We start from the raw sequence: 13,299 nt of genomic DNA, 5'->3' as shown, positions 1-13,299 counted from the left end.
AGTCTAGATTGGGTGACTGAGTGCATTTAATTGATGGTGCTCACTGCAGGCCCACAGCACCCAAAATGGAAGGAATGTATTTTCATGGAACTGGATGAAGTGCTATTCGAACCGGGTGTTTTGTCCTGGATGGTACTGATTCACTTGAGTGTTGCTGGAACTGAAATTATCTGGGCTCGCAGAAACAGAAACTGGTAGAACTACATGGCCACTCAAGCAACATCCACGGAGAAAGAATAGGAGTTAATATCTCGGTCTGAAGATCTTTTCTCAGAATATGACTTTCTCTCTGTAGATAATAGAAAGGGCTTTGATTGAAGCATCTATTTCTCTACAATTATAGAAATGAAAGCAAAATATCACTCACAATTCAGAATTGGGTACTGAGTTCTGAAAAAGCTGATGTATGTAAGTGATTATTGGGACATCTCATCCTCGTATTGCAGGTAAGAAACATTGTCTGTGATATATTTACAAACCACGGATGAATTAAACCATGCTTTAAACCTAACTTCAAGCTGCGAATCAAACTGGGTTAATATTCTCTTTATTGAGGTTTTCCCTCCTCCTAGTACCACTCAGATGAGCAACGCTTTACAGCACGTCATATTGTGAAGAGAGAACAGAAAAAAAATTGGCAAGACCTCTGCAGCCCTGCAGAAGTTTAGTTCATGATCCTTATACAGAAATCAATATTTCTAATACTTTTTTTTGCAGCAGGATGAAAATATTCAGTTTAGAATTTAAAAAATGTGTATGACAAAGATGTAGTGTTATTAAAAGAAGGATAAATATGGAAAACAAGCAAAATTAATTTAATTTCAGCAGCATATAATAATGACTAAGAAGACAAAGATGATGTATAACTGCACATAGTTACATAATAAAAGAATACAAATGCTCTTTAGCATAAAAATCAGATATTTTGTATGGCCTAACAACCTCCTCCCCCCCCCCCACACACACACACTCACACACTCATGCACACTATTTAATCTATATGGCTTGTTTATCACTGGTTACACATAAAAATGCATTGTTAGTTTTAAAGTTAGACATAGCCTCTTTTAGAAAGTGCTGCTTGGATTGGTATTGCTATTAATCTTTCAAAAGGAGCACATAATTTATCTCCCCAATGATCAGTATCCCCAAAGGGTAAATTACTCTAGAGGTCTCTGTGCCCCTGCACTGTATCAGGTTGACCTGCTTCTTGTTTGCCATTTTTGTATACTACTTGCTTATTTAACAAGAAAGAGAATGACTGCAATTCTGAGAAGGTCCTCTGATAGTAGTTTTGACACTCTGGCTGAATAATGACCCTCATTATGGAGCCCATGACAGGCTCTGAAAGTTCTGATTTATGAAGTCATTGAAGGTCCAGGATTAGTGCTCCCCTATTCACTGTTCACGGTACTGGGCCACTTATGAAAAAGGCTAGGAAGACATTACTTTTATTGCAATCAACGACAGTGAATTCAATAAGAATGGAATATTGTTCACTTGCAGCTTACAGTAATGAATAGATCATCCAAATTTTATGTTAGATAATGAGGGGGTAGCTTTCTTTCACTATACAAGCTTTTATAACTACTACAATGGTCTAGTAAGATTATATTAAACACAAACTTTAACCATATACCTTAAAAAGTTGCACATATTTAATATTTTTGCAATAAGAGCAGAGTAATTAAGTGCTTTTAATGTAATGGAATGGTTATATGTAATGGTATATACTTAATTGATAATATACATGTTTAATATCAATCTTTGTCAATATAGGTGTTAATAAATTACAATGCTCATGAAATAACGGAGTTTGGGATAAATAACTTCATTTTACACGACTATTTAAAGAGCTGTAAGGTAAGTTGTGTAACTGGTCCTTTGACAAACTATGGAGGATTGTCATATTCTTAAATTAGGTTTTAATGCTACACTAATTTAATTTTGGTTTTCCTTTGGAAAGATTGGTAGCATTTATGATATTACAACCATGTGTACAAAGTTAATATTTTATTAAAGAGTCCTTAAAAAATACTTTTCCAAATTTAAAAAGGAAATTGCCTGAAACTTATGTCACAATGTTAATTTTAATTATCTCAAGTAACCAGATGTACTTTATATTATACTACAGAGGATACTAATACAGGTTGTTATATTGTAGCCTGTAGTACTGCATTAAGAACCAGGAGTACCATATACCAAATTACCATTTTTCAAATCAAATTATAATCATCATTACTATAATTCTATTAGTACAAATGAGAATTGTTATAAACCAATGTAGAGAAATATCATGCTTCAAATTAATTAAAATATAATGAGATTAAAAATATTCTCATTGAAAGTTCGCTTTCAGTGCAGGTGGGGGTTATTAAAGGGAACATGCATTATTTCCTTGCCATTAATATTTCTAATGGAAAAATACAGCAACTTTCTGAAAGCAAGGCTGGATAAGTTGGTTTATGGTTAACTCCCAGAAAAGAAACATCAGTATCTTAATATGTTTATTTATATGACCATGTTAATATAATTTTCTCTCATTTCCCACAAAGAGCTTCTCCAAGAAATACCCTACCCCAGAATCACACAAACTCTTTCTCATTCAGTGGTAAGTGAATGCAAATTTTAGATGACCTCTAGGAATTAAATCTAGAGTTTGGTTAGCAGGTAGCCTATCATCTGACCTACTGTTTAAGAATGAAACCAGTATTTGCCTACATAGCCACAGGGTATGTACTTCAAAAGTAATAAAATGGCTTTGCAAAGTATTCTGAAAGGGTTGTAACTCTGTATAAATTGTTCATTCCCTTCTCAAATTAATAGGTGGAATTATAATTAAGATTCTTGACTTTGGAACTCATAAAAAGGAGCAACCAGTCCACTGAACAGGAATGTTTTAATGAAGTATATCAATAAATCCATAACATTCAGCATTGATCCACTATATTGTGTGAAGGCAGAATATCTGGAAGTAAAACTTGAATGTAGTTTCCAAGAGTTATTAATTCTGCAAGTTGACCATAATGGTATTAAAAATACTCTCAGAAATGTAGAGGTAAATTGAGACATCACGTAGAATGCTTAATGAATCTTCCCTCCACTCAATAGTGTTGAAAAGTGCTCAGGTATAACCTATTTACAAAAAGAAGATCAAATCTAATCTGCCTAATTACTGCTCAATCAATCTACCTTGAAATATCCATAAAGTGATGGAAGGTGTAGTTAACTGCACTGTTACTTTTTTTCCAGGTTGTCCATGGTTCTGTTTCCATTACACTCTCTGGCAATGTATTCCAGGTACTTGTCATTTTCTGTGTGAAAAATTCAGATCCCCTCTAAATCTCTTATCCCTTACCCTAAATTAGCCAATTTTATCTACTTCTAGTTTCTTGCTCTCTCCCCTATTTGTTCCCCTCATAACTTTATGCACTTTAATCATGTCTCCTCTTGACGTCTTCCATTCCAGGGAGAACAGCAACCTTGTTGGAGGAATCACTATCAGGACTAGGAGTGATATAACACTATGGTCTCTTGTATCTGCTGGGTCTTGATATGCTTTAGAGACGTAGATCACGTTTGTTTGCACTGAGTTTCATTAATGCAGCAACAATGTTTTGGTCCTTTCAAGAGAGATTAGAGAAGCTGAGTCTGAAGTCAGCTTCTCCAATCTCTCATCATAACTGAAATGACCCATCCCAAGCAACATATTGGTGAACCTCCTCTGCATCCTCTCTAATATGATCGTATGTTTCCTGAACACAAAATACTCTGCAGATGCTGGGGTCAAAGCAACACTCACAACATGCTGGAGGAACTCAGCAGGTCAGGCAGCATCTATGGAAATGATCAGTCAATGTTTCGGGCCAAAACACCTTCGGACCTGATGAAGGGTTCCGGCCCAAAATGTTGACTGATCGTTTCCACGGTTGCTGCCCAACCTGCTGAGTTCCTCCAGCGTGTTGTGAGTGCATGTTTCCTGTAATGTGGTGTCCAGGACTGAATGCAGTACTCCAGGTGAGGTGTGACCAACATCTTTTAAAGTTCAAGTGTATGCTCTGCCAAATGAAGACCAGCATTTCATAATGCCTACTTAATCATGTTACTTGCATTGCCATCTTCAAGGATTTTTGGACTAGTACAATGTAGTTATAAACACCTATCAATTACTGGTATTATCTGAAAAGCCTCAGATAGAACTATTCTGCAGAAACTATTCTGTCGCCTTCAGTAGTCCTTACAAGCAACCTAAAAAGACAAGAAATTCAGTTATTTACAAATGTCCTTTACGTCCAGGAGTAGCTGGGAGTGATGCTGCAAGTTACAGTCTATAAATTGGTACCAAAAATCATGCATTTAATTAGTGTCTTTTTAAAGCTCTAGATGTCTCAGAGCAATTTACAGCTAAAGAGGTACTTTTGAAGTGTAGTCAGTTTTGTACCATAGGAAAATCCAGCAAATGATTTGTGTAAAGCAAACCCCCACTAGAAGCAATGAGAGCCTATTTTGAGTGATACTGATTGACGAGAAGTATTGCGTGATTCACCATGGATACCTCTACTTACCTTTAAAATAATTTCATAGAACCATTTGAAGCCACATGAGTGAATATACAGGAGCTAATGTTAATTTCTCATCTGCAAGTCTGCACCTCTGATAGGCTTTTAGTGGTACAACAAAGGAGTGTCTCCTGAGATATTTTTTTGTTCAAGTCCTAGTTGTCCTATTTCACGCATGAAAGCATTGCCTGTTGACTAACTCTTGACACTTTTACAGGTGTAGTTTTGTCCTTTTGGGAGTCAGCGTCTATGAAACCCCAGCACACTCAACAGTTTATAATCAAATTCTATTTCCCCTATGAGAGCTGTAGTTACTGTTAACTTGTATTTATTGACAATCTCGTGGTCTGGGTTTAAACCGCTTAACAGGGCCGAGACAATCTAAATTCATTTAACTTAAGATAATTACATTTACTCGAGCATAGAAGCTTGCAACCAGCTGCTACAGCCTGAAAGATAAAACGAGTATCATTACCATCGCTTAATCTGAACTTCATAAAAGCTCTTTCTAACACACGACGTTGACCCTATTGACATGGCTCCTTCCCCATCATAAACAATAAAACTTGCTCTCCAGGCTGTAGACAAGTGAGCAAATGCACAGGAAACAGAGAAGTATATTTTGTAAGATCTATTGGTGTGTGAACTGAGTACATTAACCTAAAGCAATGGAATTCAACCCTCCATTGTCGCAGAAAGATCACTTGGCTTTGATGCCTCTGGTCCAGCAAGGGGAAAATCAATCATGGCATCTAATCCAGTTCAGTAACTAGTGACCTCTGTTGAGTATGTGGTTATTAAATCGTGACAGAGCTTGGTTGAACTATGATGTCTATTACTGTCAAATTGCTTGCCAGCACTTACTGTCTGCTCCCTTGTGTAGAGGGTGGCCACATGGGTGAAGTATTGGAGAATTGCTGACACTCTCAAAAACGTGTCTCACTGTTGGCTGGCACCTTTAAGAGATCAGAATGGATTACTGAAGAGGAAATGGCAATATTCACAGTGTGCAGTGACACTAAATTTTTAAAGAAATCATTTTTGTACATTGTTGTTCTGAGATAGGAAATGAATCTAATCAAAATTTTAGGCACAAGCACGTCCTTGAACCAATGTGTGCAGTGTAACTGAAATAATAAAATAGAGATGATAATTCCTTGCATCCTTCACATGACTGATTTTCTAAGGCTAATCTGCAGAAGTGTTTAACAGTGGGTTGTTGATTACAGTTTCTAAAAAAAAATGATGCGGTGATAACTGTCTGGCTGATGGCAGAGAATTTTCTTAAATAAAAAATGAGAGCATGCAAACGTAGGACTCAGCCGTATTTCTGATCCTTAGGCTATTAGGTCAGCTGGTAACATCAGTTGTTTAGTACCTGGATTCAGATCAGATGATCATAACATCAGTTTGCAGGGTTTTGGCCTTGTCAATTCTGCAGGGAGAAAAAAAAAATCAGCAATTGCTTATTGGCCTGTAAACGTCTTCAGATTTTAGAGTGTAGGGAACTGCCTCAGACAGTTTGTGCACTGCAAGTACTATAGTTAAGTTTATTCTGGATTGTTAGATGGTGAATCACTTTGATTCTCTTACTATAGATCATCCTACAGGGCTGCTGGTTTGTGAGTTCGAAAAGGGAAGCTAGTAGAGCACTTGCTTCACAGTCCCAGTTACCTGAGTTCGATCCTCACCTTTTGCAATGCAGCAATGTATTGGCATGTTTTGCTGAATTCACTCTGGAGGGTTAATATACATCTATGAATGACACAAACAAGAACACATGAGATGAAAAAACACACTTCAGAATCTGAATCTGATTCTAAAATGTGTTTTTGACTTTTCTCCCTCACTTTTACCAGATTTTCCATGACAGTGACGTGTCTTGAAATTAATTTTTCTTTAAGCGATAGTTGAAACAAGAACAGATTTTAAATTCTTGACAATTTGAGATAAGGTAATGCTAGCAATGCAAAATAAGGATCTGGACTTTGTTATCACAGCAAAAGGTGATGCTTGATACTAACCTTTAAGATATCTTCCAGTAAAGATCTGTGCTGAAGATATCCCCTCTTTTGGTGTAATTTGCATTCAATATTAGCCACAGGGAAATCCAACCATCAGTGCAACAGTGATGTCATAAGACGAGCTGAACAGCCAATCAGACTATGAAATTCACAGTGATAACAGTTCACAAAAAATATGAATGTCATCTGTATCTTACAGATAAGGACTAAAACACTGGATTCAAGTAGAAGCTGATATATAAGCAGATTCTAAATAAAATAAAAATGTTAATTTCAAAGTTTTTAAAGTTATAGATGCCATTCTGAGGGAAAGGAAAGCAATATATATAAAATTCTGTCTTCAAAGTCAGAAATGGCTCAACAGTAATTAAATTCGGACGAGACATTAAAACCTCATTTGACAATGTTTAATTTTTCAATGACATTTATCATGAGAATCGTAGCTGCCCATCAGACCATCCATTCTGCATTGATTGTACCTGTAATTCTGAAACAACATATCTCAGAAAGTGCAGGTATCATACACCAGCTTGCGTTGACCATGTTTAAAAGCATGTATGAGGATTCCAGATATTGGTGTCTCTTTTACATTGTAACGGTGGAAAGTACTGACAGTTTCATTGCCATTAAAACAGCAAATTCTGAGCAAATATGAAAATCATGAGAGTTTGCTTACCAATAACAATGTGTGCCATCAAACAGCAACCGTCAAGTACAGTTCTCTCATTAAAGCTAATTAGGGACATGCAAACTGTGGAGAATATTGAACTTTATATCAGATCTCTGCTTTGCAATTTGCACATTTCATTCATTATGTAGTGACATGTAACACATGCAGAGATTTTTTTTTGCCTTTTAACTACCTAATATCCATACAAACTCAACTAAATCTCAATGCAACCTTCTCATATTTAAATAGATTGACAATATTTAGGCCATTGTTAAACCACCCATGGTATCATGTTGTGTTCCTTTATTTCAAAGTGATGTATTTGGTTGTTTTTCCATTTAATTCCTATTGGCTATGGGTTTGTTGATCAGTAAAAGTTTTAAAATTGGCTCCCTTAGTATTAACAACACACATAAAATGTTGCAGGAACTCAGCAGGCCAGACTATTCTAAGGAAAAGAATAAGCAGTCAACTTCTCGGGCTGAGACCCTTCATCAGGACAGGAAAAGAAGGTGAGAAGTCCCTTATTATGTCTTCCTTTTGACATCAGATTGCTTAATCTTTCTTTAAATCTAACCTTCCATTTCCATTAAATGGCATATAAATTATACTAGAGATAATAACTCAGACAACTAGAAGGAGGTAGATTTTCTGTTTTTGATCCAGCAGGAGAAATATTGATGTTAAGAATTCCTTGGATAAGATAGCTAATCAGGATAAATTAAAAAAAAAACAAAAAAAAAGCAGTGGTTCATGATAGCCCTCCGTTAGTAAATTGCCTCATGTTTCCCATCTATGCCAATCCAGACAAATTGGATGCCGTATATCTTTGAAAGGGTTATCAAATATGCATCTAATGGCATGAGGAGCAAAATATGTTTAATATCTTTTTGTTCATTCTAATTGTAGCAATAATTCACATGTAAGACAATAGTTATAAATCCATTGGAATGCTTTGAAAAAATGTAATCAGTCAGTCATTTCGATGGTAGTAAATAACAGATAGAAGTTGCTGGAATGATCTGTCATCATACGCATTGATAATCGGTGCTTGGTTATTCCTAGAGTTTTATACATGTTATTTATTGTGAAGAGTTTTGCTTTTATTATCTTGCCAGACTCAGTCCCATAATTTAATCTGATGTATCTTCTTTGTGATTTCTGATTTAATTAGCATGCTGTTAGACCATACCTTTGCTTTTTATGCTTGCCATTTCAAGGAGCACTTCAAATGATATACTATCTAAAAAGTCAACTAATGATCGAGTCACATATTTTGCTAAGACTGGATTTTTGGTCGTCTTTCTATTCATTCTTCACCCAGCAAATCATTATATCTTAATTACTATCCTTCCACGAAAATTACTGGTTGTCTTTTTCCACTCATTAAGCATCGCATTTCTCTTAAAAAAAAACAGATTTGAGATTTAGATACTAAAAAAAAAGTAAAGAATAGATCATTCAGGGTAAAATACCTTTGTGCTAAACATTGTCATTAGCTTCCGCTCACCTCTTATTTTCCCTTAGCGTGTGCTGCCCTGTAATAGTCGCAGTGCTAGTTATGGCTTTATTATCCTCTCACTCTTCCTATTTATTTTATGGCTAATGAGTAGGTGGCAGATATGAAATTGTCTAATTTGGCACATCTAACAGAAGCAAGCAGTGCACATCCTGTAGCTCAGCAGGAAGTTCAGGTGTGTGCTGCAGTCTTAATAAGTAAAATAATTGCAATTATAATACTTCTTAATAATTCAAAAACATTAATATGTAAACTAAATATGTGTTTTAATGTTGATAATTACATTACCAAAATACATGTGGAGTGTTAGTTCTTCATGATAACACCACATATTTTGTTGCAGTCATTTGTTAACCCTTTAAGTACTCATTATCCATGTTATGTTAGCATTTGCTTTTATGTAGATAGGGATGAAAGAAACAAACATAATCATTACATACTATTTTAACATGGTTTATTATGTTAAATCTAGGAATGTTAAGAGCAAGCGGGTATTTTTGAAACATGTCAAACGTGTACTTTTAAGCTTATTCATAGTCATGGTCATAGTCATACTTTATTAATCCCAAGGAAAATTGGTTTTCGTTACAGTTGCTCCATAAATAATAAATAGTAATAGTACCATAAATAGTTAAATAGTAATATGTAAATTATGCCAGGATATAAGTCCGGGACCAGCCTATTGGCTCAGGGTGTCTGACCCTCCAAGGGAGGAGTTGTAAAGTTTGATGGCCACAGGCAGGAATGACTTCCTATGACGCTCTGTGTGCTGCATCTCGGTGGAATGAGTCTCTGGCTGAATGTACTCCTGTGTATTCTATGTTTGGAAAGTTGAAAGTTATTACCAGACAGAAGAGCCACTTGACCTTACAGCTCAAAATCTGCAAGATTTAGCTACTGGGTTGAAGAAAATGCTCTGCAAGCATCAATTAATTACCTTTGTTACGAAACAGCATCATAATGTTTGTTACTCTATGGTGAACAATGTAAAAAGGTCCTTCTGGTAACTTTAAAAGAACTTTGGCTGAAATTTCACATAGCTTTGATGTTATTTAACAACACCATGGTAGTGCCCTTTCTGCTGTTGACTGTAATTACTAAGATTTGTGATGGAGATTGGTTTTAAGCTAGAAAGTCAATATGCATCAAACATCAAATTCCCAATCAGGCCTTAATTAAAACCCAGGATGAGAATGGAATGCAGCGTCAAATAGTTTTCCATTTGATTTTCCATTTCTGGAACAAGCTATAAACGGCTGGTGGGATGGAGAGGAACAGACATTGAGAGAGTTTGGATTGATGGAGTCAGGGTTCCCAATCTTTTTTTTATATGCCATAGACCAATAACATTAAGCAAAAGGTCTGTGGATCCAAGGCTGGGAACCCCAGGATTAAGCAGTTCAGAGGCTGCCTCCCGGTAATTTAAGGGAAGGCTGTTGAGAAGTTTCCCTGTTTGGGTTATTGCCTGGGTTTCAGAGGTTGTAACTTTTCTTTGAAGCCTGTGTAAGTACCCATGCTCTGCGTGGCCCCGAAGGAAAATACTCTCAATTACATTAAATAGTTCCTTATCTGACTTTGCTACCAAAATGAACATGAAGTCCATTTGGATGTCACTGATGTGTAAAGGATGAAGCAACATCCTATGGTTAACTCAAACAACAGGAATTCTGCAGATGCTGGAAATTCAAGCAACATACATCAAAGTTGCTGGTGAACGCAGCAGGCCAGGCAGCATCTATAGGAAGCTAAACTTCTTCGGTGTAGGCATCACCGGAAGAGGCTTCGCAGTAGTGAATTTAAACGCAAACAACAGGAATTCTGCAGATGCTGGAAATTCAAGCAACATACATCAAAGTTGCTGGTGAACGCAGCAGGCCAGGCAGCATCTATAGGAAGCTAAACTTCTTCGGTGTAGGCATCACCGGAAGAGGCTTCGCAGTAGTGAATTTAAACGCAAACAACAGGAATTCTGCAGATGCTGGAAATTCAAGCAACATACATCAAAGTTGCTGGTGAACGCAGCAGGCCAGGCAGCATCTATAGGAAGCTAAACTTCTTCGGTGTAGGCATCACCGGAAGAGGCTTCGCAGTAGTGAATTTAAACGCAAACAACAGGAATTCTGCAGATGCTGGAAATTCAAGCAACATACATCAAAGTTGCTGGTGAACGCAGCAGGCCAGGCAGCATCTATAGGAAGCTAAACTTCTTCGGTGTAGGCATCACCGGAAGAGGCTTCGCAGTAGTGAATTTAAACGCAAACAACAGGAATTCTGCAGATGCTGGAAATTCAAGCAACATACATCAAAGTTGCTGGTGAACGCAGCAGGCCAGGCAGCATCTATAGGAAGCTAAACTTCTTCGGTGTAGGCATCACCGGAAGAGGCTTCGCAGTAGTGAATTTAAACGCAAACAACAGGAATTCTGCAGATGCTGGAAGTTCAAGCAACATACATCAAAGTTGCTGGTGAACGCAGCAGGCCAGGCAGCATCTATAGGAAGCTAAACTTCTTCGGTGTAGGCATCACCGGAAGAGGCTTCGCAGTAGTGAATTTAAACGCAAACAACAGGAATTCTGCAGATGCTGGAAATTCAAGCAACATACATCAAAGTTGCTGGTGAACGCAGCAGGCCAGGCAGCATCTATAGGAAGCTAAACTTCTTCGGTGTAGGCATCACCGGAAGAGGCTTCGCAGTAGTGGTTAACTACTGTCCACCAGCAGGACCTTCATCTTGTGTGAATACCAGCAGCGCGGGAGAGAGCAAAAGAGCTGACAAATACTAACTACATTCCTAGAATTGACCATGGTCAAAGTTCCTCTCCATAATTTCAAAATATTCTAAGACCTAAGAGCTATAAAACTGATATACTATCTAAAATGTTTATGAAAGTGATGGATATACTTAGTAGAACAAATGGCAAATTCAGAGAGAGGGTAACAGAACCAAAAGGATACAGATTTATTTTTCACTTTATGTTGTCCAATCTGCAGACTATAACCAGCATTTTCTGTTGTTCTTTATTATTTCTGGCTGTATTTACCTATCCAATGATTTCATTATAATTAAAGATATTATGTTTGTGAAATGTATCGAATACTTTCAAGCTATAGAACACAGAGAAATACTGAAGAAAATGGTTAATACTGTCCCTTCTGGACAAAGATATGCCTTGACAAAGTACAAGACATATCTTACTTCCCTTTGATTGTCTTGGGTGCTTTCCGTGATGGGCCAGCATGCTGCACAGATTGCTATTCTCTCTCAGATATTCGCAGATGCAGATCCTGTTACCAATGGGAAAATAAAATGATCTCTTGAACATACCTCCTTGTCTACCTGCACTGCACTTTCGCTGTAACTGTAACATTTTACTCTGCACTTCATTATTGTTTTACTTTGTACTAACTGAATGTAATGAAATGATCTGTACGAATGGTATGCAAGCCATATTTTTCATGTACCTTGGTACTTTCTATCTATCTAATCATTTATTTATTCAGAGATACAGAGCCAAACTGGCCCTTCCAGTCCCACACATGACAATTTACAACCGCCAATTAACTGATATGTCTTTGGAATGTGGGAGGAAGCCAGAGCACCCAAAGGAAACACATGCTTTCAGAGGCAGAACATACAAACTCTTTACAGATGGTGTCAGAATTGAACGTCGAACTTCAACACAAAATACTCTGCAGATGCTGGGGTCAAAGCAACACGCACTACACCTTGGAGGAACTCAGCAGGTCGGGCAGCATCTATGGAAATGATCAGTCAACGTTTCAGGCCGAGATGCTTCGTCAGGACTGAAGAGGGAGGGGGCAGGGGCCCTATGAAGAAGGTGGGGGGAGGGTGGGAAGGAGAAGGCTGGTAGGTGCCAGATGAAAAACCAGTAAGGGAAAAGATCAAGGGGTGGGGGAGGGGTAGCAGGGAGGGGATAGGCAGGAAAGGTGACGAAGGAATAGGGGAAAACACAATGGGTAGTAGAAGGAGGCTGAACCATGAGAGAGGTCATAGGCAGCTGGAGGAGGGGGCAGAGTGAAACTGGGATGTTGCCCAACCTGCTGAGTTCCTCCAGTGTGTTGTGCGTGTTGCTGAACTTCAACGTCCTGGGCTGTAATATCGTTGTTCTAACCGCGATGCTACCATGCACCCAATTACATGTGATCATAGTAATCCAATTTACCAATTTAAATGGTACTTAACGGGACAGATTTATCAGGAATATTGTGTGCTCTTCCACAATTTCTCTCTATATTGTGTTGCTGCCTTCAGTTTGGAGACTACTCAGATGCTATGTGAGCTGTTGCTTCTTCAACAGTATTGGGCCTTAAAGGAGATCATGGACAGACATGTTGCTATGGGAATGGACAAATGAACTGAAGCGGGTGGCTAAAGGGAGATCCTGGCAGTTGTAGTGACCATAATGAAGGTGTTCAACAAAGTGGTCCCCCAATCTGCTTTGGGTTTCACGATGAAAAGGAGACCATGCTGGGAGCATCAGTTATAATAAATGACCTCAAAAGACT

The 13,299-nt window shown here is 37.7% G+C and overlaps 1 long non-coding RNA gene across 1 annotated transcript; it reads left to right on the top strand.

Annotated features, from left to right (window-relative positions):
* The first annotated feature begins 356 nt into the window (after positions 1-356).
* LOC134352332 (uncharacterized) lies at positions 357-2,599 on the top strand. The gene is made up of 3 exons (XR_010019378.1): positions 357-446; positions 1,780-1,863; positions 2,556-2,599. It is a non-coding gene; the product is annotated as an uncharacterized LOC134352332 (long non-coding RNA).
* Positions 2,600-13,299: the final 10,700 nt, after the last annotated feature.

The sequence above is a fragment of the Mobula hypostoma genome, chromosome 9, assembly GCF_963921235.1.
Source record: "Mobula hypostoma chromosome 9, sMobHyp1.1, whole genome shotgun sequence".
Lineage (NCBI taxonomy): Eukaryota > Metazoa > Chordata > Chondrichthyes > Myliobatiformes > Myliobatidae > Mobula > Mobula hypostoma.
The sequence above is the reverse complement of the archived record's forward strand: the minus strand, read 5'-3'. Positions and strand labels throughout refer to the sequence as shown.